The following is a 23,767-nucleotide window of genomic DNA, read 5'->3' as shown; positions in this document are numbered from 1 at the left end:
CTTTGCTCATCAGCTTGGAACTGGTTTGCATCAAAGTGACAGTTTTGGGGAGGATGGCACCGAGAAGAGGCCAAATAGTTTGTTATTCTGCTATGAGATGTCTGGAGAAAGGGGCCTGTGGTTGATAAAAACTCTTTGAAGTGGATGAGAGCCGAAATCCCGACATAGAGTTACGAACCCAGGCCAACCGGCATTTCCAAAAGATGGCATGGATTGACATCAGTCATAAATCAAGCCCCCCTCCAATAGGACACTGGGGGCTGAAACCGAAATCCAATCTCAAGAACTCAGGAACCAATCACCTATTGATCTGACAGACTATAAAGGACAAACACGGCCTTTCTTTCTCTCTCTCTCTCACCTGAACCAGTAACTCGCTGCCACAGCTCAACCTGTAGCTCTGTTGCCCGAACCGGAACCAGAAACCAACCAAGTCTTTGCCGGCAACAGAAGAGTTAAACTGGGAGAAGGAGATTGAGCCGTACAAAGAATTCTTTTAAAGGACTTTATTAAATAAAGAACTTTACAGACTGCGCTGCCCGCCTGTGCCCACCTGATCAGTGGAGTTTTACAGCTGGACAAATGACTAAGTCGACTGAATACGAAAGTGTCAGTCATTTAAATAGCTATTTGAGTTTTAAGAAACTTGACCCTTGGAACAAACAGGGCCCTGCTTTCCTCAAAGACTTTGTCTTCAAGTAACTACGGTGGAACCCTGCTTACAAAGAAGATTTTGTGCAAAACCTTGGAGCCTTCGAACCAGTGGAAAATCTGTTTGGAAACGACTCTACTTTCGCGAAACCCCAACTTCCAGGTGCATCGACTGAGTGGAAGTTCTTGGACAAAGCCGAACCGGACTGCCTTTGTTCCAAACCACACGGACCTCGTGCCGTGTGCTGTTATCTGAGCCCGAAGCCAGAGAGGCCTCTCTGCGACGAAGTTCAGATAAGTTTAACAGTTTGGAGTTCATGATTCATGACATTTGAGAAATCAATTAGAAATGTTAATCTGTGATTCATAACTCTAGAATGTGTAATATCATTTAGTTTTCTTAAATATAAATGTGTGTTGCATTCAACTGTTTTGTTGATAATTTTAGAAATAAAATCTGTCAACGCCGAGAAATATCTTCTCATTCCTGTTTAACTGTTTAGTCTGAAATTGACACAAGTTAATAGACACCAGATTATAGGTGGCCCTGCCTATCCTTAATCATTGAATAATAATCAGTTAAGGGAAATTGTGGTAACAAGTAATGATAGGATCTTTCTCTCCACCTAAACGTTAATGAGACTGATATATATATAACGAGAAGTTACCTGACATAAATACTAACCTGCGTAGTTATTTAATGTCTGACTAATAATACTAACAAGAGACTCACCTTCATCTTACTAACTGGTATTGTAGTCAATGTGTTTATAACCTCTTTTGTTTAACGATTTGTGTTATCATATGCGATCCCATGGTCTTTGATTTGGTCACGGAAGTGATTTGTCTTTGATTTGTTGATATAGAGTTGAATTTTAATTAGTTTTTCCCTTTTGTATAATTAGTGTAGTGCTACATTTAGTCTTTGTTTTGAATAAATTTGACAATTTATATCTTTGGAATTGGTGTCTGCGTCCAATTATTACAGAAATTGAGTTCTACAAGATTCCAGGATTCGTGATAAGGTGATACTATAAATTCACTTCTTTAATTGAAATTTATAAGTGTACCTTACGCTACAGGTGGAACGGGAGCTTCGTGCCCTGGATGTGCATCCCACAAATCTCCATCAACTGCAAGATGCTATCCTATCAATATGGACCAACATTTCTAAAGAATGCTTTCAGCACCTTGTTGAATCAATGCCACGTAGAATTAAGGCAGTTCTGAAGGCGAAAGGGGGTCAAACACAGTATTAGTATGGTGTTCCTAATAATCCTTTAGGTGAGTGTATATGGAAAAGGAACAATATGTGTACATCTCTGCATATGGTGCCCTAACAGATGTGCAAGTTACATGACAGACAGACACTCACACACACTTTCAAAGACAGACAGGCAGACAGAAACTCACACACACTTTCACACACTCACTTTCACAGACAGACAGACACAGACACAGACACACTCACTTTCACACAGAGACAGGCACATTTTCACACAGAGACAGACACACAAACACACACAAACAGACACAGACACACATACTTTGACAGACAGACAGACAGACACACGCATATTATGGGTCTTTGTTGGGTAGTGAAATGGGTAGCATCAGTCGCAGTGTGGGTAATGTCAGGGAGCCAATCATAGTCCCCGTTATTTGCATATCGTGGCGCAAAGCATTCTGGGAAAAGCAACTAAACACGTTTAGTCATGTATTTGTCCATAGTTTACACATGAGATGAACGAGACAGTATGACGTATTGAGCACCTGGGATTCCTCATGTGTATGTGAGGGGCAGAGGAACCGGATCCCAAGTGTGCGTCCCAGGTGCTATAGGTTTCAAAGCATGCAGGGGAATAGGCACCCCACCCTGACACCTATAGAAGACTGGATAGGGAGATATAAATAGCAATGGGGAGACTCTTGTACTTGGTGTGGCTCTATCCATATAGTGGGGCCAGCAGGTGCAGCAATAGAAGCTCAGCCTGAGGAGACTGGATTTAGCATTTCCTCTCCATTTTGATAACTATCCATAATCATTTCTGCAAAATACTTCTATGATACCTATGTATGTTTTTTACTTATACTATATTATACTATCAAGTATCAGTGTACACATACAATGTGACCTGTTACATTAATACAGAGGCCACGGAAGGCCAGATCACTAATAGCCACTGTCCCCTGATATTACACTTTTTTACAATCACTTTGGCACTCATTTCAGAACCTTGATGTCATTTTTCAAAACTCTAGACACTAAACTCACACCCGATGAACAAAATGCACATTTTTCAAAACTCTAACACTTTTTTACAATTGCTTGGATACAATACACATCAACCTCAGATCATTTGTTCATTGAACTAAAATGACACAACTTAACATCAAAGTATTACCATTTCAAAATGCAATTCACACATTACATCTGAGATCACTGTCTATTCATTTCATTACAAAGATCTAACTATCAATTGATACAGCTGCTCAAAATGATAAGTGACTGTTGCATTACTCTTAATGCATAATTTTATGGAAACTGACAAACAATATTCCATGTTTCGATCATGAAAGTTTCAGGATAATGAGATCCATTGACACCAATAACCGAGGAGCATGGTTTCTTAGGGTTACCATAGACTTGACTGTGTCTTCTTGTTTGTGAAGGAACAGGACTGTGTTTTCCTGTCTGGGTTCCCGCAGGCTTAAGTGTGTTTGTAAACTGCAGCGTAGGTTTGACCTACTATTAGAAAAAAAAAAAAAAAGGAGTGCTAATTAATTGTTCAATATCTGATACGCCGGTGATAATATAAAATATCGTGTTTATAGTTTATAGAAGTTTATAGTGTTTATGGTAAATGAAGAAAAGTCATTAAGTTATATACAAGTTCTATAAATGCAAACATTGAAAAGCATGTTTGTTGTTATTCCTATATAGGATTTAGTATTATTTGTGTTTTCTTGTTTTTTGCTATGTTTTCTCCCCTGTCGTTTATTGTTATTTTGCGGGCTTGCACGCCTTGGTTGTTGTGTACAAAACGATACATAGAAAATGGGAAAATGTGTTACTGTGTGGGAACAGCTCTAGTAAGATGGGCGACCCGCCACTTAAAGGTACACATGTAAGGTACATGTATGATAACTATGGAGTGAAGCGGTGCGTTTGACTGGACAATAGGTGACAGAAAATTAAGGTTTCCAGAAGATGGGACTTTTGATTCAGATAGACTTTAGCACCTAAAAACGGTTTTGCAAAATAGGAATACAAAGCATTAAGAAATGAGAAACCAAAGCTAGCTATCTTAAAACATTTGTTAGAGAAAAGAAAGAAAAGACAACAGGCATAATTCAATCTGAATGGCCCGAAGACAAATTAAAAATATATATATATATATGTTTTTCAGTATAAATGACAGTCCTCAAGATACTGAAGGAAAATTACTAGATAAGTAATAAATAAGGGTAGTTTGAGACACTGCAGGTCAATATAACATGCCAACCAAAACCATGGTATCTGAATTTACTATGGATATAAATTAATATGTGTCTCTTTGTATGTTTGTACGTTTTCAGTTTGCGCAAGGTAAATGTCCATATTTTGACTTTTTCATGTACTGTATAGTCCAGAATATGACTAAGAGAGTCATAAGTCACAAATAGTTACAGAATGATAGCTAAAAAACGCCAGTTAAATATGTTGTAATAACAGACCTACAAGAAAGTCAGCATTTAACTGTACACAGAATGCTATTGCAAACAGAAATAATAATACAAAATTAAGTTATTTAAATAGGTCTTACGAATACAGAAGTTAAAAGTAACATCTTAGAAATGGAATTAGAGCCAAATTTAGAAATAGGAATCCGAGGCAACCACAAACATTCGGTGAAGGTTTCTTACATATTGATAAATAGATAACCAGATACTCCAGGAAATTAACGATGTGCTCATTTGGAAGCTATGAGTTCCACAATGAAGAGTTTTTAAATCCCTAGAAATAGATCCCTAAATACAATGTGTAGGTAAGAAATTAACTATTGATCAGTTCAATCTGGATTCGGGAACAGTTCTTCTGAACCTGTACTGGTGTAGATTGGACTTCAATAGGAGGAAGTGTCACAATAAAGACATGAGCCGCGCAGGAGGACAGTCTTAGTGCCCACGCAGGTTCTTAGTTGGGGAAATCATTGACTGGACACATTTTTTGAAAATGTGCTTTCCTGAAGTACCTGGACATCATTATTGAGATCAATGAAAAGGCTTATTTTCCAAAGATTAAATACATTCATTAACTACAATAATGTAGTGAAATGTATATAAATAGTAATAATACAAATCGATCAAATATAACTTGCATTTTCTTGTAAGAAATTAGGAATAGGAGAAAGAACAGCTGTTGGGATGCAGTGCGATGTTATCCAAAATTGAAAGCGGTTGAGAAAGGAGAGTTTGTTCTGTGTGAGACAAATGTACTGCCACGAGAGACTCTGATGGTGATTGACTGGAATATGAGGGAAAATAATGAAGTTACTACAGGTATAACTAAAGGTGTAACATAACTAATTTAATGAAACATAGTCATGGCAAGTTATAAAACTGTTTGGAAATAGTCCTTTCACAAACAGAAATACCCTATCAATTAGGAAGAGGGGGGCAGGGGGCAAGGGCCGTATGTGCTCCTCTGCTCCCCCTGTTCGCCTGAGCAGACAAGCAGCCTGAGATGAGAGAGAGAGAGAGAGAGAGAGAGAGAGAGAGAGAGAGAGAGAGAGAGAGAGAGAAGTCAGAGACAAGGCAGAGACTGTAAGTACGTGTAAGGGTTCATAACTTATTACAAACAGAGCAAGAGTGTAATGAATGGTAATTTACACTGCTTGTATTAATAATGATAATAATATTGATGTTGATACAGACGAATACATCACATACTAGATGACAACCGCATAAAACTAATAATAATGAAAATAGGAATAATAGGAGTATGGAAATAATTTCAAATTATGGTTTATTGGTAAAAAATGAATTGAGAAACAAAGATTAATAACTGCCATCATTTACCCAACTACTATTAACTATGGTGTTGAAGGAGCTGCTGTAATAGTTATTGTAATGTTCTCAGGTATTTAAGTTAGATAAAAGGACAAAGATAAGCACATTGTTTTGAAACTTTGACAACTCCACACAAAAAGAGTATCTACACTAGGAAGTAAAGCTGATTCAATAAACACAGGAGATATGATGCTGCTGACGACAGCTGAGTGCTGTACTGAAATAATTTGATAAATGAGATAAATTGGAATCAAGATTATTATTATTTTGAATTTTCCCTTTACTAGAAACCTTATAGATTGTGCGAATGTCAACTAATGTGATAGAGATGCCTTTTATAAGGACGATCTCTGATGTTGTGTGAACCACACATTGTGTCTTCAGACTGATTTATTCCACATGGCAGATATGCATATTATGAATCGTGTCCTGAAGGAACCGATGTCTGACCCATATGGAGAAGATGCTGGTGTTCTTGTTGAGACACAGTAGGCCGAGGGCGCGGCTTTAAAGACAGCCTCACAGCAACTTGAACAGACCAATGCTGAGGTCCACTACGCTGAAGTGATGCTTGACTCAGTGGAGAAATAAGTTAAAATACTATAATTAAAGGTTTTCCAGATTATAGGAATCTACAATATATTGTGAAACTGCTCAGATGACGTCCGCAGTAGCACATATTCTTCTATTGATAGTTTAATTTATAATGTACTATTAGTGGAGATGTCACATTATTCAAATGAATAGAATGACAGCCATGAAGTCAGAATCAGTCCATTGCCCTTCACTTAAGATTTGTACAATGTATAATGTTTATAAATCAAAACGCAACAAATATATGTACAATACAGTTTACAAACTGAATTTGTAAAAAAGAATGTTTTGCTGACTTTTGTATTCTCTTTGAAGCAACAAAATGTATGTGTTATGTATGTCGTAACTAGGGTTTGACTTTTATGACCTGGGGCTGGATGAAATTTAATTTGAGATGCACTTTAAAAGCTCCAGGAAATTGCAACTGGCCACTGCACCTTCCATAAGAGAGCTCAAACATTTGCTAATGCATTGGTTGCCTCACAGGCACTCTTTCCCTGGTTTGCCCATGTGGCGCATGGTGTTGGCCACACGGGCAAAGGGGGGATGTGTGCATCAGTCTTTTAAATTGGTTTGCCCCAGGTTTTATAGTAACAGCTTAGCAATATTGTAGAACTTGCCACATTTGTCAAGCTCATAATCCTGCAATATGCAAATAGATTGTGTTCAAAAGCTTAAATGTTGTGGATATGAATATATACTTGTAATAATATATAGGTGTTCTAAATGGGTTGAAGCCTATCCCGTAGGAAGGCTGAAGTAGTAAAAGTAGCAAAAATACAGTTAAGGGATGTTATATGTAGATTTCGCATTCCAGGGAAATTTCCAGTGATAGGAACACTCACTTCACTGGGACAATAGTGCAGGAACTATGCAAAGCCCTGCGAGGTAAACAACATTTTCACTGCCCCATCAGGCTCAGTCAGCTGGAGCAGTGGAGAAACAAAATGGGATATTAAAGAATAAGCTGTCTAATATATGCAAACAAACAGGACTCAAACGTCCAGATCCCCTTCCTATAGTCCTAATGACAATGAAATCGTCAGCAAATTGAGAAAAACAGGTCTTTCTCCGTGTGAGATTATTATGGGATGACTTATGAGACTCTCCATCACTCCTCCATTGTCTGTAAGGGAAATGGACATCCACTTGATGGATGATGCTATGTTGTCTTTTTGTATGGGACTAACACGTGCTTTCGAAGCTGTCCATTCACAGATGAAAGCTGCCCAGACTGAACCATCCCAGCAGGTTTACCACCCCTTCCAGCAAGGTGACTGTGTATATCAAAGCACACAAGAGAAAGTCCTCCCAACAGCCCAGGTGGACAGGGCCCTACCAGGTGCTCCTGACCACCCACACAGCTGTAAAGTGCCTAGGAACGACGACATGGATCCACTCCTCACACTGCATACTTGCCAATCGAGGCGATCAGCACAACCCTGGTGGAGAACAGAGGGATAAAGGAATTGTTCTTCCACATCAGATTTGACATTACTGTATGTATGCAGGCCCTTGTAATTGCTTTTCCAATACTGCCAACTGGTTATTGATGATTGATTTCACATTGTGGTACGAGTATCGAGTGAAATGCGTGCTATCCACCTCAACAACACAGCGATAACATGGAGCCGGCATGTGATCCAGGTCACAATAGAGGTCAAGCAGTGGGAGGAGGAAGACGTGGTGGTCAAAGGTGTAGCGTAAGGTACACTTATAAAATTCAATTAAAGAAGTGAATTTATAGTATCACCTTATCACGGATCCTGGAATCTTGTAGAACTCAATTTCTGTAATAATTGGACGCAGACACCAATTCCAAAGATATAAATTGTCAAATTTATTCAAAAACAAAGACTAAATGTAGCACTGCACTAATTATACAAAAGGGAAAAACTAATTAAAATTCAACTCTAGATCAACAAATCAAAGACAAATCACTTCCGTGACCAAATCAAAGACCATGGGATCGCATATGATAACACACAAATCATTAAACAAAAAAGGTTATAAACACATTGACTACAATACCGGTTAGTAAGACGAAGGTGAGTCTCTCATTAGTATTGTTAGTCAGACATTCAATAACTACGCAGGTTAGTATTTATGTCAGGTAACTTCTCGTTATATATATATCAGTCTCATTAACGTTTAGGTGGAGAGAAAGATCCTATCATTACTTGTTACCACAATTTCCCTTAACTGATTATTATTCAATGATTAAGGATAGGCAGGGCCACCTATAATCTGGTGTCTATTAACTTGTGTCAATTTCAGACTAAACAGTTAAACAGGAATGAGAAGATATTTCTCGGCGTTGACAGATTTTATTTCTAAAATTATCAACAAAACAGTTGAATGCAACACACATTTATATTTAAGAAAACTAAATGATATTACACATTCTAGAGTTATGAATCACAGATTAACATTTCTAATTGATTTCTCAAATGTCATGAATCACAAACTCCAAACTGTTAAACTTATGTGAACTTCGTCACAGAGAGGCCTCTCTGGCTTCGGGCTCAGATAACAGCACACGGCACGAGGTCCGTGTGGTTTGGAACAAAGGCAGTCCGGTTCGGCTTTGTCCAAGAACTTCCACTCAGTCGATGCACCTGGAAGTTGGGGTTTCGCGAATGTAGAGTCTTTTCCAAACAGATTTTCCACTGGTTTGAAGGCTCCAAGGTTGTGCACAAAATCTTCTTTGTAAGCAGGGTTCCACCGTAGTTACTTGAAGACAAAGTCTTTGAGGAAAGCAGGGCCCTGTTCGTTCCAAGGGTCAAGTTTCTTAAGACTCAAATAGCTATTTAAATGACTTTCGTATTCAGTCGACTTAGTCAATTGTCCAGCTGGATGGCTGGGCACAGGCGGGCAGCGCAGTCTGTAAAGTTCTTTATTTAATAAAGTCCTTTAAAAGAATTCTTCGTACGGCTCAATCTCCTTCTCCCAGTTTAACCCTTCTGTTGCTGGTAAAGACTTAGTTGGTTTCTGGTTCCGGTTCTGGCAACAGAGATACAAGTTGAGCTGTGGCAGCGAGTTACTGGTTTAGGTGAGAGAGAGAGAGAGATGCCGTGCGTTACCCTTTATACGCCTGTCAGATCAATAGGTGATTGGTTCTTTAGTTTGTGAGATTGGATTTCGGCTTCAGCCCCCAGTGTCCTATTGGAGGGGGGCTTGATTTATGACTGATGTCAATCCATGCCATCTTTTGGAAATGCCGGTTGGCACGGGTTCGTAGCTCTGTGTCGGGATTTCGGCTCTCGTCCATTTCAAAGAGTTTTTATTTCCTACAGGCCCCCTTCCCCAGACATCTCACAGCAGGGATTCCAAGCTATTTGGCCCATTCTCGGTGCCATCCTCCCAAGACTGTCACTTTGATGTAAACCAGTTCACATGCTGATGAGTTAAGGAAATCTGATAAATTTGGGGGGGAGAGGTCTTCTTTAGATCAGTGCTTCAGCTCAGAGCTAAAATGCTCTTATCAGAATACACCCAACATAACGCTACACTGGTTAATTCTGTTCTGGGAAAAACACAATCCTGCAGGTTTAATAAGTCTCTCTACACATCAGTCCCTGAGTACCTTCAACCAATGGTCATTTTGACCAATTAAGCCCAAGAATTGAGTCAATTAAGTTGTCATGGACTACCCAGTGAAGACGTGAACTCACGACTAGGTCACACTGTGAGCTCACCAGAGCAGACATTACACTGAGCTCACTGTGAGCTCACTTAGCGCTTTTCCAGCGACATGGTGCCGGTGCTGGAGCCGGAGCTGCTGCTCGGCCTGGGATCCAGCTGATCTTTTTTGAACCGGCCCGCTTTTCCACCGGTTTTGACGTCACTGGATGTGGGCGTTCCCAAGCATGGAGTAGAAGTGGAGAAACACAGCAATAGTAATCAGCACCGAGGCGACTGCGTCTTTAAACCCCATTTAACATCACAATCAAACTCATTCCGCGTCTATGGCAAATCGTAACCCTAATGTTACAAATGTTCCCTAAACACTTATTTTGCAGGATCAATAAAAAATTATTAGGATTTTTTAAACTTTTACTGACACACATAGTTAATAGCAATGTGTTATAACTTTACCGAAAATAATAATCTGTATATCTTTAATTGTTTAGACGTTATTAAGATATAATGCATCTTTCACATAGGGAACATTTGTAACATGTTAGGAAAAACAAACAAATGATTTGAAAATATTCATAATCATACAATTTGTCAGGCTTCATAAGAATGGTATTTATAACATACTCTGTAAAAATCAAGCAAATAGCATTTGTGGTTCACGAGAAAATATATATATATAATCAAAGCTATCAGACTATAGCAGCCGGTGTATGAAGACACATACGATTATACAGCATTATTTGGCAGCTTCGCAAGACCTAATTTGAAACGTTGTTGGTAAGTTAGATAATTAGTGGGGACCCTCTATTTGCAGTTCTTCCCCTCCATAATTGCTAAAATAAAGTTTTACTGACATTTTATTGACCCTACCACTGCATAGGGCACATCTGTAACATGAACGCTACTGAATGGCACATACATTGAAAACTACGGAGAACTGAGACAAATCCACTTTACACTTCATAAATAATCTTAAAACGTTTCCAACCAAGGCAACACCCACTTGAAATACGTTCATTCTCATTTTTGGTAAACAAAAAGAGAGATTGTTACATATGTTCCCTATGATGCATCTACAGAGAGAGAGAGACAGACAGACACTAACTCTCTCTCTCTCTCTCTCTCTCTCTCTCTCTCTCTCTCAGCTGGGAGTGTGTGGGAGGGGTCTGCAGTGAGCGGGAGTGCTGCTGAGAGCTCTGTCCTTTGGCTGCGTTTTTTTGTTGCTTTACTTTTTTCAGTTTGTTTATTTTGTCTTCTGTTTTCAGTGCTTTTCTTATTGTGGGGGAACAGGGGAGGGGAGGGGGGAGTACCGGTAGTTCACATAATTCACATAATAAAGTGAATCTGTGACACCCATAATTCAATTACATTCTTATTATCAACTATAACTATGAATATAACTGATAATGTAGCATCATTAGATTGTTTACAACCAATATTTGTTTTCAATATATATATTTTTACCTTGTCTTTGTAATATTGTAGACCAAGAGTGTTATACCTGTTTTGGTGATTCTTTGTCAGATTCAGAACAATTTGCTGTGGGGCTGTCAGAACCACTTGATGGTGACACACTTTTGTCTTCATTGCTGATAAATGTGGCTTTTGTTACAATTTTTTTCAGATTGTCCAAAAGGTCTGGAATCTCTGGAGAAAAAAACCTTAGTATTAAATGATAATCATTTCTAGTAATATATTTAATGCAAAGTGAAAACAAAACCATCAATGCCTGCAATTATACTTGAGAGACTTGCTCTATGTTATTGGCAAACTGACCTTTTTGTGGGTCATTAACATTAGCTACAAAAAAAATAAAAAAGATAAAATACAAGAATTTCCAGGTCTAATGTAATGCATATAGTCATTAATGTAGGATTATGAAGTTATGTTGAAAAACTTTATTTAATAATCAGTATTATTAAACTATTAGACAGTGCACATTAAGAGTCTGTATTGTGGTTCTAGATTACTTCAGTATGATCAACTATAATACATTACTCTGGAATCTAAATTACTGAAGAATAACATTTATCAAGGTAAGGAATTATTTGCTATAAATAAAAAAACTTACCATCAACCATACGGTTTCGAAGACATTGGTTTTCATTTTTAAGTCTTGTGTTTTCCTTTTCGAGCTGCTTAACGTTTTGCTGTAGCTCAACTTCACTGGACTCTTTAAATGTCTGTAGAATATGACGGGATCTAATTCTTGAAGCTCCATCGGTTTTCTTTCTTATTTTGTGCTGTATTCAGAGAGGAAAAGAGTTTAAAATGAAAATATATATATATATGAATATGATTAAAAAAAAACAATCCTGCAATACATTTATTTAATATTTGCAGTAATTATCTCACCGGTAACTGTGGTTCATCAAGGTCACTATCATCTGAAATTTGAAGTTTTTTGTTTGGTTTAGGTACTCTCTTCATTTTAGGACAGGGCATTTTTGTTAGGTCATTAAGTTTTCTTCTTAGTTCGCCTTCTTTTCCTAAAATAAAAATAAAATAAATAAAACCCTGCATTATGTCCACAGATATTTGGGGATTATATTTATTTGTCATAAAAATACTGTGCTTTGACCATACAAATTAAGATGAACAGCCAACACTGAATCAAAACTGAAGTTAAATTATATCTGGTTTAATTTATTTTGTGATTTGGGGGATTTTATTGTAAAGCACAACACACAATAAATCGTTCTTACAAATGCCAGTCATGTATGACGAGTTTTTAGCGCCCTCACCACCACCTACCATGTTATAAGAGTATGTTAGAAGTACAACACATTAATAACTTAAACATTCATTTCAAATATACTGTGATTGTATATATCAAATAGCATGTAAAGACTTTAATGTTTTTTTTTTTTAAATAAACATTGTTACCAGTCATAATGATCTGCGCTTCATGGACAGGCCATCCACCTTTTGGAGGTTTGTTCGTGTCTCTCCACTCTGCTCTGAAGTTTCGAGTCGTCTCTTCGTCATCATCAGCAATGCTGAATAAATCAAAATTGCGAAAGCAAGCAGTGGGAATCACGCTGTAAGAGTCTTTGTCGACCCCGCTTTCCCACTTCACCAACGCGTGCATCACCGCCATACTACCTTCACCTTCTCGTCCGTTTTTTCTGCGCGTTTTTCCCCCGACAAGTCACGGCACAAAAAACAGTCCCGCTCTGCATTCTGGTACTTGGCGTTCTTAATAACACCAACAGGGTGTAATCGCATAGACCACTCGAGTATAAAGTACTACATATCCCATCTGTTACAGTTTTTTTTCTTCTTCTGAAACTGCAAGCGCACTACATAAAGTTTGGCAAATGAAGAAATTTGGATGATGAGTTTACAATCTTATAAACAGTATTTAAGTAAACCTAGATATGCAATTCCAAAAAGAACAGCATCGAGATGGAGAAACAGGATAAAAAAATAATAATACAATGTTTATACTTTTTGTATTTTAATTACAGTATGTAATTATTGCCTTTTGATTTACATTTACAGAAAAAGAACGGCGGCAAACGTGGACTACCCAACAAGAAGCAACAAAGTTACTAAAATATCAGATTCTCAGGTAAGCTTCATGCAGCCATACATGTATAATTATAAAATCAATCCAAAAAATAGACCTTGTTTACCCTACAACTGATTTGAGTGTTAATTCTATTTAAGATATAAAAAAATATTTTATTTTCTGAACTAATAATCTGTGAACATTCTATTATCTCTATAATTTTAATTAATACATTTATTTTATTATTGGTGGAACATTATATTTTTCAGCTCAGATGATTTCACGTACCATCATTTTTTCTGTTAATAAATGTGCAAAAACAAATCAGATGGATAGGCCCCTACATATGAACATTAAGTTAAAGGCCTAGAGTGAGTGTTCTTCACTTCCAGTCATGGCGGGCCACAATCCAGCTCTTTGTAACTCATCAACAACCAAAGACCTGGGAAAAGGGTTAAATGGCTTCAGTTAAGCCAATTAGGTAATTAAGAGCTCAACTGGAAAAAAAACAGCAGGCATAGGGGTACTTTAGGACCACAGTCACTGATATAACCTACAATGTTGTTGTAATGAAAATCAGCAGACAGTGGGCCTCCTCCAGGACTAAGGTTGAGAAGCACTGGTCTTGAAGACCACAATAACAATTGACCTCAAGGGCTAGGGATATTCGAGGTGATGCTAAACCAGTCCTGAATGTTTAAATATAATGTTATTTTCTTGTAGTGTGCCGTTGCTGTTAATGCAACCAGTTATATTGAGCCATCAAATACAGAAGCTGACGAAAGACATCAACATGTAAATTTAGTTGTAAATTTAAAGTGTGTGTGAAAAGTATTTTGTATATGGAGATTAACCCATAGTTTCACAGATAAATTGTGGACCAGTGATATTCAGGATCTTCAAAACAAGTCCTGAATGCTCAAACTTAACACTTCTTTTTTTAGAGTGTCGTTGCTGTCAATCCAGCCAGTGATGTGGAGCCATCAGATACAGAAGCTGATGAAAAACAACATGTAAATTTCCTAAATTAATATGGTGCATCAAAATACTTATTTAGCACTTTCAACTGTTTCTTTGTGATTCCTAAAATTACTTTACAGGCTGGGGCTGGGGGAAGACACTGCGCCCGCCTGGAGAAGCCTGTACAAGCCCCCCTCAATAAGAGAGCTGGCAATCTGCAGTGGAGGGTGTTACACACCATTATTGCTGTCAATTCTTTTATTACTGTTCTTAACCCTGCTGTGTCCGACGCCTGCCCATTCTGTGCTCAGAGAGAGACCGTGTTTCACTGTTTCAGCACTTGCTCTCGGTTGTCACCCATTTTTAGTCTTTTAACTCGTCTTTTTACTGATCTTAACCTGATTTTTAACACAAAGGTTTTTATTTTAGGGGCGCGATACACCAGAAAGACCAAACATGTGGACCAGCTGGTAAACTTCTTGCTGGGCCAGGCTAAAATGGCCGTCTATAAGACTAGGAAGAACAGAGTGTGTGGGGAGGGCAGTGAGGATGCAGTGAGAGTGTTTGCCATGCTGGTCAAGTGCAGAGTCAGACTAGAGTTTAACTATTACAGGCTGATGAATGATTTGGAGAGTTTTGAACAGGTCTGGTGTATTAATGATGCCCTTTGTGAATTGTATGACGGGGAGTTGGTTTTTATTATGTAATTCATTTATAGGGTTTAGTATTTGATGGTTGTTTTGTTGTGTGTATTGGGTTGCTTTCTTTAAAAGTGTACAGATCAGTGGCGGAGTTAATGCTTGTTGGGGGGAGACAAACAAAGGGGAACACTATTTTTTATTTATTTATTTATTTTCTTTTGTATGAATTATTGCGTGTTGCAAACAGGCAATGAAGTCTGATAAAAGTCAAAAAGTCTCTCTCTCTCTCACACACACACACACAGCCAGCAAGACACACAGAGCCAGCCAGCTCAGCGATGACATCACAAACATCTCTCTCAGGTGACTCCTATGACATCACAGAGCACGTACATTCCGTTGCTTGCCGTCTGTCAACCACTCAGTCACTGCCAGCCAGACTGGCTGGCTGACTGGATGGTGGGGCTGCTTGCTGCTGCTGCGTACCTTAGCAAGCTTATTTGCTTGACCGGCCTTCCTCCTCCGCCCACATGCCCACCTATGTCCGATCTGCTGTTCACCTGGATCACAGCTCCGCCCCAACAAGGCAGAGCCTCCCAAGAATGGTACAAACTCACCCACGATCCCCTCCACGGAAAGCTATAGCAAAAGGCAAAAGCATTATACGTAATGAAGAGGAACCCGAGTCCAAGACACATCCGACCAGCCATACATATTTGTGTGTATTAAAGATCACATTTTATTACATTTAGATTTTCTGTACTTTATTACATCTTTTTGTGATTTTTAAATGTATTGTTTCTTTTCCTTATATATGTATGTATGTATGTGTGTGTGTGTCTGTGTGAAAGTGTATGTGTTTGTGTGTCTCTGTGTGAAAGTGAGTGTGTGTGTGTGTGTCTGTAAGTGTGTGTGTCTGTCTCTGTGTTTGTGTGTCTGTCTCTGTGTGAAAGTGAGTGTGTGTGCATGTGTCTGTCTGTGAAAGTGTGTGTGTGTGTGTGGGTGTGACAGTGTGTATGAGTGTCTGTCTGTCATGTAACTCGCACATCTGTGAGGGCACCATTTTTGCAGAAAGAGATGTACACATTTTGGAGCAACATATGCTGCCATCCAGACATCATCTTTTCCAGGGACGTCCCTGGATTTTTCAGCAGGATAACGCCAAACCACATTCTGCCCAGATTTCAAGCGCATGGTTGCGTAGGCAGAGAGTGCGGGTGCTAGCATGGCCTGCCTGCAGTCCTGACCTGTCTCCGAATTGAGAATGTGTGGCGCACTATGAAGTGCAAATTAAGACAACGAAGGCCCTGTGCAGTTGCGCAGCTGAGGAAATGCATAATGGATGAATGGGGGAAAATCCCGCTTGCTAAACTTAACCAAGTGGTGTCTTCAGTGCCCAAGTGCTTAATAAGTGTTATTAAAAGAAAAGGTGATGTTACATAGTGGTAAATAGTCGACTGTCCCAACTTTCTTGGTTTCTTTTCACTGCTAATGAGATGCTGTTAAGTGAGTTTTCAGGAGCTCTAATCGTATTGATGAATTCATGCAGCATTTGTAATTGAATTTCAAAAAGAAATCCTTGCTGTCTGGCCTGTGTGTATGAGATGTACTCTGTCAATCTTTGGCTAACAACTGAAACATTGGTAGAACAGAAATGGCAACATAAAAAAGAAAAGTACATTTTAAAAGAGCACATTAAATAGGATGAATATACAGTTTTTTACAATCACTTTGTCACTCATTTCAGAACCTTGATGTCATTTTTCAAAACTCTAGACACAAAACTCAAAACGGTCATCACTTGTAACACTGCACAATACAATGTTTTGAACATTGGACAGCCTTACATAACTTTAAAGAAACCTTGCACTTGCAGACTTGTTGGTTCAAATAACTAATTTATCATGAAATACCATAGTAACATAGTAACACAGAAGATACCGATAGTTTCACTGTGTAGTTGTTCGTACAATCATTAAATATTGTAGTACAAAATATGTGATACATGTTTCATTATGGTACTACACATAAATACATCACTGGGACTAGTAGAGAGAATACTACAGACACAGTGGAATCATTGAACAAAATCTGAAATGTATTGATGCAATACAATCAAATCACACCATAGGTTTCTTTGAATCCATGCAACAATAATTAGCTACAAAAAAGAACAAAACTACAGTAAAATGTCAACTGCAGTGTTCCTCACCTGGCTTAGTGTAAAAAGCAAAACAAAGGATTGATTACTGTACTTCTAAATTTCCATCAGCCCTGTGTTCAGGTTCAGGTTCTCACAACCATTTTTCACAAGAGGCATCTTGAAACTGAACATACCTGAACATACTCAGTCATCAGCTGCTTCACTCTGTCTGCATTTCTTTCAAAAGGCACACTATACTCTGTGCTACACATTGGTATGCAGTATACAGTCATTTGACAATTGAGAGTAGCCTAATGTTTAGTGCATGCTGAAGACTTGCTGCTTCTCAGTACGGAAATTTCTGATGATTGAGGCCACAGTTGATCCTGAGTTGATTCTGAGGTTTGATTGAATCATTGTAGCTGCCTCAGTCATGGTCATGCCATGATTTACAACATGCTCTACAACTATTTCTCGGATTTCACTGGACACTATTTGCTGTTGCTGCCGCTGTCTGGTCCGTGGCCTTGTCCTCTACCACGTTCCCCCAACACCTCTCAAATGAGGCCCATGGCTGCCTCTCTGGTGAGGCCTAAGCCCTCCTCTATGACGAGGCCCACGACCACCTCTCAGAAGGGGTGCATGTCCCCTTCCATTCCTTTGACCACCACGTCTTCCTCCTCCCACTGCTTGACCTCTATTGTGACCTGGATGACTTGCCGGCTCCATGTTATCACTGTGTTGCTGGGGTGGATAGCACTCATTTCACTCGATACTCGTACCACAATGTGAAATCAATCATCAATAACCAGTTGGCAGTATTGGAAAAGCAATTACAAGGGCCTGCATACATACAGTAATGTCAAATCTGATGTGGAAGAACAATCATCTTCAACCAGGTTGGAGCGTTAGTTGCAATGCCTTTAATACACGCAGCGTGGAGAGGAACAGTGACTCAAGTAGATCCCAAAGTCGCTCTGCCTTCATTTTAACAGTCAGAGCTTTTATACACAAAAATCAAAGAGCTGGTTATAATCAGAAAGTCATTACTATGTTATCTTAAAAGTTAGCTAAGCAGAATTTATATCATTATAGGACAGAGTTCATAGATCAACACATGGATTAGGGAGCAGGCACTTCAATCATACTGTTTGACATTGTCTCCAAGATTCTCATCGTAAATAACAAACAGAAATCAAACTACCTTCTGGCCTGACCTTCTAGCTTGACCTTATCTTTCTTAAGTATACAAGAGAGAAAAACAGGTATTAGAGAAAAAATTTCTAACTTTCCTTCCACACTGCACACATGGTGTGGAAAAGTGCTACATGATGATGAATGATGATGAAATATTACATCCATAGATAATGTAGTCCAACTGGTTCATGCTCCTCGTTTATTGATGTCAATGGATCTCATTATCCTGAAACTTTCATGATCGAAACATGGAATATTGTTTGTCAGTTTCCATAAAATTATGCATTAAGAGTAATGCAACAGTCACTTATCATTTTGAGCAGCTGTATCAATTGATAGTTAGATCTTTGTAATGAAATGAATAGACAGTGATCTCAGATGTAATGTGTGAATTGCATTTTGAAATGGTAATACTTTGATGTTAAGTTGTGTCATTTTAGTTCAATGAACAAATGATCTGAGGTTGATGTGTATTGTATCCAAGCAATTGTAAAAAAGTGTTAGAGTTTTGAAAAATGTGCATTTTGATCATCGGGTGTGAGTTTAGTGTCAAGAGTTTTGAAAAATGACATCAAGGTTCTGAAATGAGTGCCAAAGTGATTGTAAAAAAGTGTAATATCAGGGGACAGTGGCTATTAGTGATCTGGCCTTCCGTGGCCTCTGTATTAATGTAACAGGTCACATTGTATGTGTACACTGATACTTGATAGTATAATATAGTACAAGTAAAAAACATACATAGGTATCATAGAAGTATTTTGCAGAAATGATTATGGATAGTTATCAAAATGGAGAGGAAATGCTAAATCCAGTCTCCCCAGGCTGAGCTTCTATTGCTGCACCTGCTGGCCCCACTATATGGATAGAGCCACACCAAGTACAAGAGTCTCCCCATTGCTATTTATATCTCCCTATCCAGTCTTCTATAGGTGTCAGGGTGGGGTGCCTATTCCCCTGCATGCTTTGAAACCTATAGCACCTGGGACGCACACTTGGGATCCGGTTCCTCTGCCCCTCACATACACATGAGGAATCCTAGGTGCTCAATACGTCATACTGTCTCTTTCATCTCATGTGTAAACTATGGACAAATACATGACTAAACGTGTTAAGTTACTTTTCCCAGAATGCTTTGCGCCACGATATGCAAATAACGGGGACTATGATTGGCTCCCTGACATTACCCACACTGCGACTGATGCTACCCATTTCACTACCCAACAAAGACCCATAATATGCGTGTGTCTGTCTGTCTGTCTGTCAAAGTATGTGTGTGTGTGTGTCTGTGTGTGTCTGTGTCTGTCTGTCTGTGTGTGAAAGTGTGTGTGTGTCTGTCTGTCTGTCTGTCATGTAACTTGCACATCTGTGAGGGCACCACTAATGCAGAAAGAGATGTACACGTATTGTTTATTTTCCATATATATGTATGTATGTATGTATGCATGTCCAATTGCTTTGACAATACAAATGAATTGAATTGAGAGGGAGAGAGAGACAGACAGACAGACAGACAGAGAGACACACACACACACACACACACACACACACACAGAGAGCCAGCCAGCCAGCTCAGCGATGACATGACGAGCCTCTCTCAGCTTACTGCTATGACAGCACAGAGCACGTACATTCCGTTTAACAAATCGTTAAACAAAAAAGGTTATAAACACATTGACTACAATACCGGTTAGTAAGACGAAGGTGAGTCTCTCGTTAGTATTATTAGTCAGACATTAAATAACTACGCAGGTTAGTATTTATGTCAGGTAACTTCTCGTTATATATATATCAGTCTCATTTACGTTTAGGTGCCGAGAAAGATCCTATTTGTTACCACAATTTCCCTTAACTGATTATTATTCAATGATTGAGGATAGGCAGGGCCACCAATAATCTAATGTCTATTAACTTGTGTCAATTTCAGACTAAACAGTTAAACAGGAATGAGAAGATATTTCTCGGCGTTGACAGATTTTATTTCTAAAATTATCAACAAAACAGTTTAATGCAACTCACATTTATATTTAAGAAAACTAAATGATATTACACATTCTAGAGTTATGAATCACAGATTAACATTTCTAATTGATTTCTCAAATGTCATGAATCACAAACTCCAAACTGTTAAACTTATGTGAACTTCGTCGCAGAGAGGCCTCTCTGGCTTCGGGCTCAGATAACAGCACACGGCACGAGGTCCGTGTGGTTTGGAACAAAGGCAGTCCGGTTCGGCTTTGTCCAAGAACTTCCACTCAGTCGATGCACCTGGAAGTTGGGGTTTCGCGAATGTAGAGTCTTTTCCAAACAGATTTTCCATTGGTTTGAAGGCTCCAAGGTTGTGCACAAAATCTTCTTTGTAAGCAGGGTTCCACCGTAGTTACTTGAAGACAAAGTCTTTGAGGAAAGCAGGGCCCTGTTTGTTCCAAGGGTCAAGTTTCTTAAGACTCAAATAGCTATTTAAGTGACTGACACTTTGGTATTCAGTCGACTTAGTCAATTGTCCAGCTGTAAAACTCCACTGATCAGGTGGGTCTGTAAAGTTATTTATTTAATAAAGTCCTTTAAAATAATTATTCGCTCAATCTCCTTCTCCCAGTTTAACTCTTCTGTTGCCGGCAAAGACTTGGTTGGTTTCTGATTCCGGTTCTGGCAACAGAGCTACAGGTTGAGCTGTGGCAGCGAGTTTCTGGTTCAGGTGAGAGAGAGAGAGAGAGAAAGACTGTCCGCTGTTCCTTATAGTCTGTCAGATCAGTAGGTGATTGGTCCCTGAGTTCTTGAGATTGGATTTCGGTTTCAGCCCCCAGTGTCCTATTGGAGGGAGGCTTTATTTATGACTGATGTCAATCCATGCCATCTTTTGGAAATGCCGGTTGGCCTGGGTTCGTAGCTCTATGTCGGGATTTCGGCTCTCATCCACTTCAAAGAGTTTTTATCACCTACAGGCCCCTTTCTCCAGACATCTCATAGCAGAATTCCAAACTATTTGGCCTCTTCTCGGTGCCATCCTCCCCAAAACTGTCACTTTGATGCAAACCAGTTCCAAGCTGATGAGCTAAGGAAATCTGATAACTTTGGGGGGGGAGAGGTCTTCTTTAGAACAGTGCTTCAGCTCAGAGCCCAAATGCTCTTATCCAAATACACCCAACATAACGCTACATATGTATGTATGTATGTATATATGTGTAGAAGGAAAATTAGAAATTATTTTCTTACACCTGTTTTTCTCTCTTGTATACTTAAGAAAGATACGGTCAAGCTAGAAGGTCAGCCCAGAAGATAGTTTGATTTCTGTTTGTTATTTACGATGAGAACCTTAGAGACAATGTCAAACGGTATGACCTACGTGCCTGTTCCCTAAAACCATGTGTTGACCTATGAACTCTGTTCTATAATGATATATGTTCTGCTTAGTTAGCCTTTAAGATAACATAGTAATGACTTTCTAGCATGTATGGATGTATGTATGTATGTATATATATATATATATATATATATATGTATGTATGAATGTATGTATGTCCAATTGCTTTGACAATACAAATGAATTGAATTGAGAGGAGAGAGAGAGAGAGAGAGAGAGAGAGAGAAAGAGAGAGAGAGAGACAGACAGACAGACAGACAGCTCAGCGATGACATCACGAGCCTCTCTCAGCTGACTGCTATGACATCACAGAGCACGTACATTCCGTTGCTTGTCGTCTGTCAACCACTCAGTCACTGCTAGCCAGACTGTCCCTAAGACAAAGTGTACAATACTTCAATTATATCTCCTCCAGACAGATAAAGAGTATTAAGAGCTACGATAAAGTTACCCAGGAGACGTAAAAAGCTTGCATCACCTGGTATTTCCTGGAGGTCACCCATCCAAGTACTAACCAGGCCCTGGCCCGTTTAGTTTCCAAGGTCTGACGAGATCGGGCACGTTCAAAACGGTGTGGCCGCAAGCCAAGAGGCCTGGCTGCATGATGTCTCTAAAAGGCTGGAGTGTATTGACGGAACTTCCAGCAGAAAAAAAAAAAAAAAAAAGAAAAATGGATGGAAAAATATCAGTGCAGCAAAGGGTGTTGACAGTAGCTGGGTACGTGTACAATACTTCAATTATATCTCCTCCAGACAGATAGAGAGTATTAAGAGCTACGATAAAGTTACCCAGCAGACGTAAAAGCTTGCAGCACCAGGTATTTCCAGGAGGTCTCACATTCAAGTACTGACCAGGTCCTGCCCCGTTTAGCTTCCGAGATCTGACGAGATCGGGCGCGTTCAGGACGGTGTGGCCGCAAGCCGAGACGCCAGGCTGCATGATGTGTCTTAAAGGCTGGAGGGTATTGACGGAACTTCCAGCAAAAAAAAAAAGAAAAAAGAAAAATGGAGGGAAAAATATCAGTGCAGCAAAGGGTGTTGAAATTAGCCGGGTACGTGTACAATTCTTCAATTATATCTCCTCCAGACTGAAAGAGAGTATTAAGAGCTACGATGAAGTTACCCAGGAGACGTAAAAAGCTCGCAGCACCTGGTATTTCCAGGAGGTCACCCATCCAAGTACTGACCAGGCCCTGCCCCGTTTAGAATCTGAGATATGACGAGATCGGGCGCGTTCAGGACGGTGTGGCTTCAAACCGAGAAGCCTGGCTGCCTGATGTCTCATAAAGGCTGGAGGGTATTGACGGAACTTCCAGCAAAAAAAAAAGAAAAAAGAAAAATGGAGGGAAAAATATCAGTGCAGCAAAGGGTGTTAGAAAGTTGCCGGGTACGTGTACATTTCTTCAATTGTATCTCCTCCAGACAGAAAGAGATTATTAACAGCTACGATGAAGTTACCCAAGAGACGTAATAAGCTTGCAGTACCTAGTTTTTCCAGGAGGTCACCAATCCAAATACTGACCAGGCCCTGCCACGTTTTGCTTCCAAGATATGACAAGATCGGGCTCGTTCAGGACGGTGTGGCCGCAAGCCAAAAAGCCTGGCTGCATGATGTCTCTTAAAGGCTGGCGGGTATTGACGGAACTTCAAGCAAAAAAAAGAGAAATGGAGGGAAAAATATCAGTGCAGCAAAGGCTGTTGAAAGTTGCCGGGTACGTGTACAATTCCTCAATTATAACACCTCCAGACAGAAAGAGAGTATTACGAGCTACGATGAAGATACCCAGGAGACGTAAAAAGCTTGCAGCACCTGGTACTTCCAGGAGGTCACCCATCCAAGTACTGACCAGGACCTGCCCCGTTCAGCTTACGCGATCTGACGAGATCGAGCGCGTTCAGGACGGTGTGGACACAAGCCGAGAAGCATGGCTGCATGATGTCTCTTAATGGTTGGCGGGTATTGACGGAACTTCCAGCAAAAAAAAAAAAAAAGAAAAACGGAGGGAAAAATAT

The 23,767-nt window shown here is 39.4% G+C and overlaps 1 non-coding gene and 4 pseudogenes across 1 annotated transcript; all 5 read right to left on the bottom strand.

Annotated features, from left to right (window-relative positions):
* Positions 1-15,628: 15,628 nt before the first annotated feature.
* On the bottom strand, positions 15,629-15,743 carry LOC136737865 (U5 spliceosomal RNA). The gene has a single exon (XR_010812487.1). It is a non-coding gene; the product is annotated as a U5 spliceosomal RNA (small nuclear RNA).
* A 6,478-nt stretch (positions 15,744-22,221) lies between these two features.
* On the bottom strand, positions 22,222-22,340 carry LOC136737649 (uncharacterized; annotated as a pseudogene).
* A 217-nt stretch (positions 22,341-22,557) lies between these two features.
* On the bottom strand, positions 22,558-22,676 carry LOC136737539 (uncharacterized; annotated as a pseudogene).
* A 216-nt stretch (positions 22,677-22,892) lies between these two features.
* Positions 22,893-23,011, bottom strand: LOC136737824 (uncharacterized; annotated as a pseudogene).
* Positions 23,012-23,552: 541 nt separating this feature from the next.
* On the bottom strand, positions 23,553-23,671 carry LOC136737781 (uncharacterized; annotated as a pseudogene).
* Positions 23,672-23,767: the final 96 nt, after the last annotated feature.

Source organism: Amia ocellicauda, unplaced genomic scaffold (assembly GCF_036373705.1).
Source record: "Amia ocellicauda isolate fAmiCal2 unplaced genomic scaffold, fAmiCal2.hap1 HAP1_SCAFFOLD_54, whole genome shotgun sequence".
NCBI classification, from domain to species: Eukaryota; Metazoa; Chordata; class Actinopteri; order Amiiformes; family Amiidae; genus Amia; species Amia ocellicauda.
The sequence above is the reverse complement of the archived record's forward strand: the minus strand, read 5'-3'. Positions and strand labels throughout refer to the sequence as shown.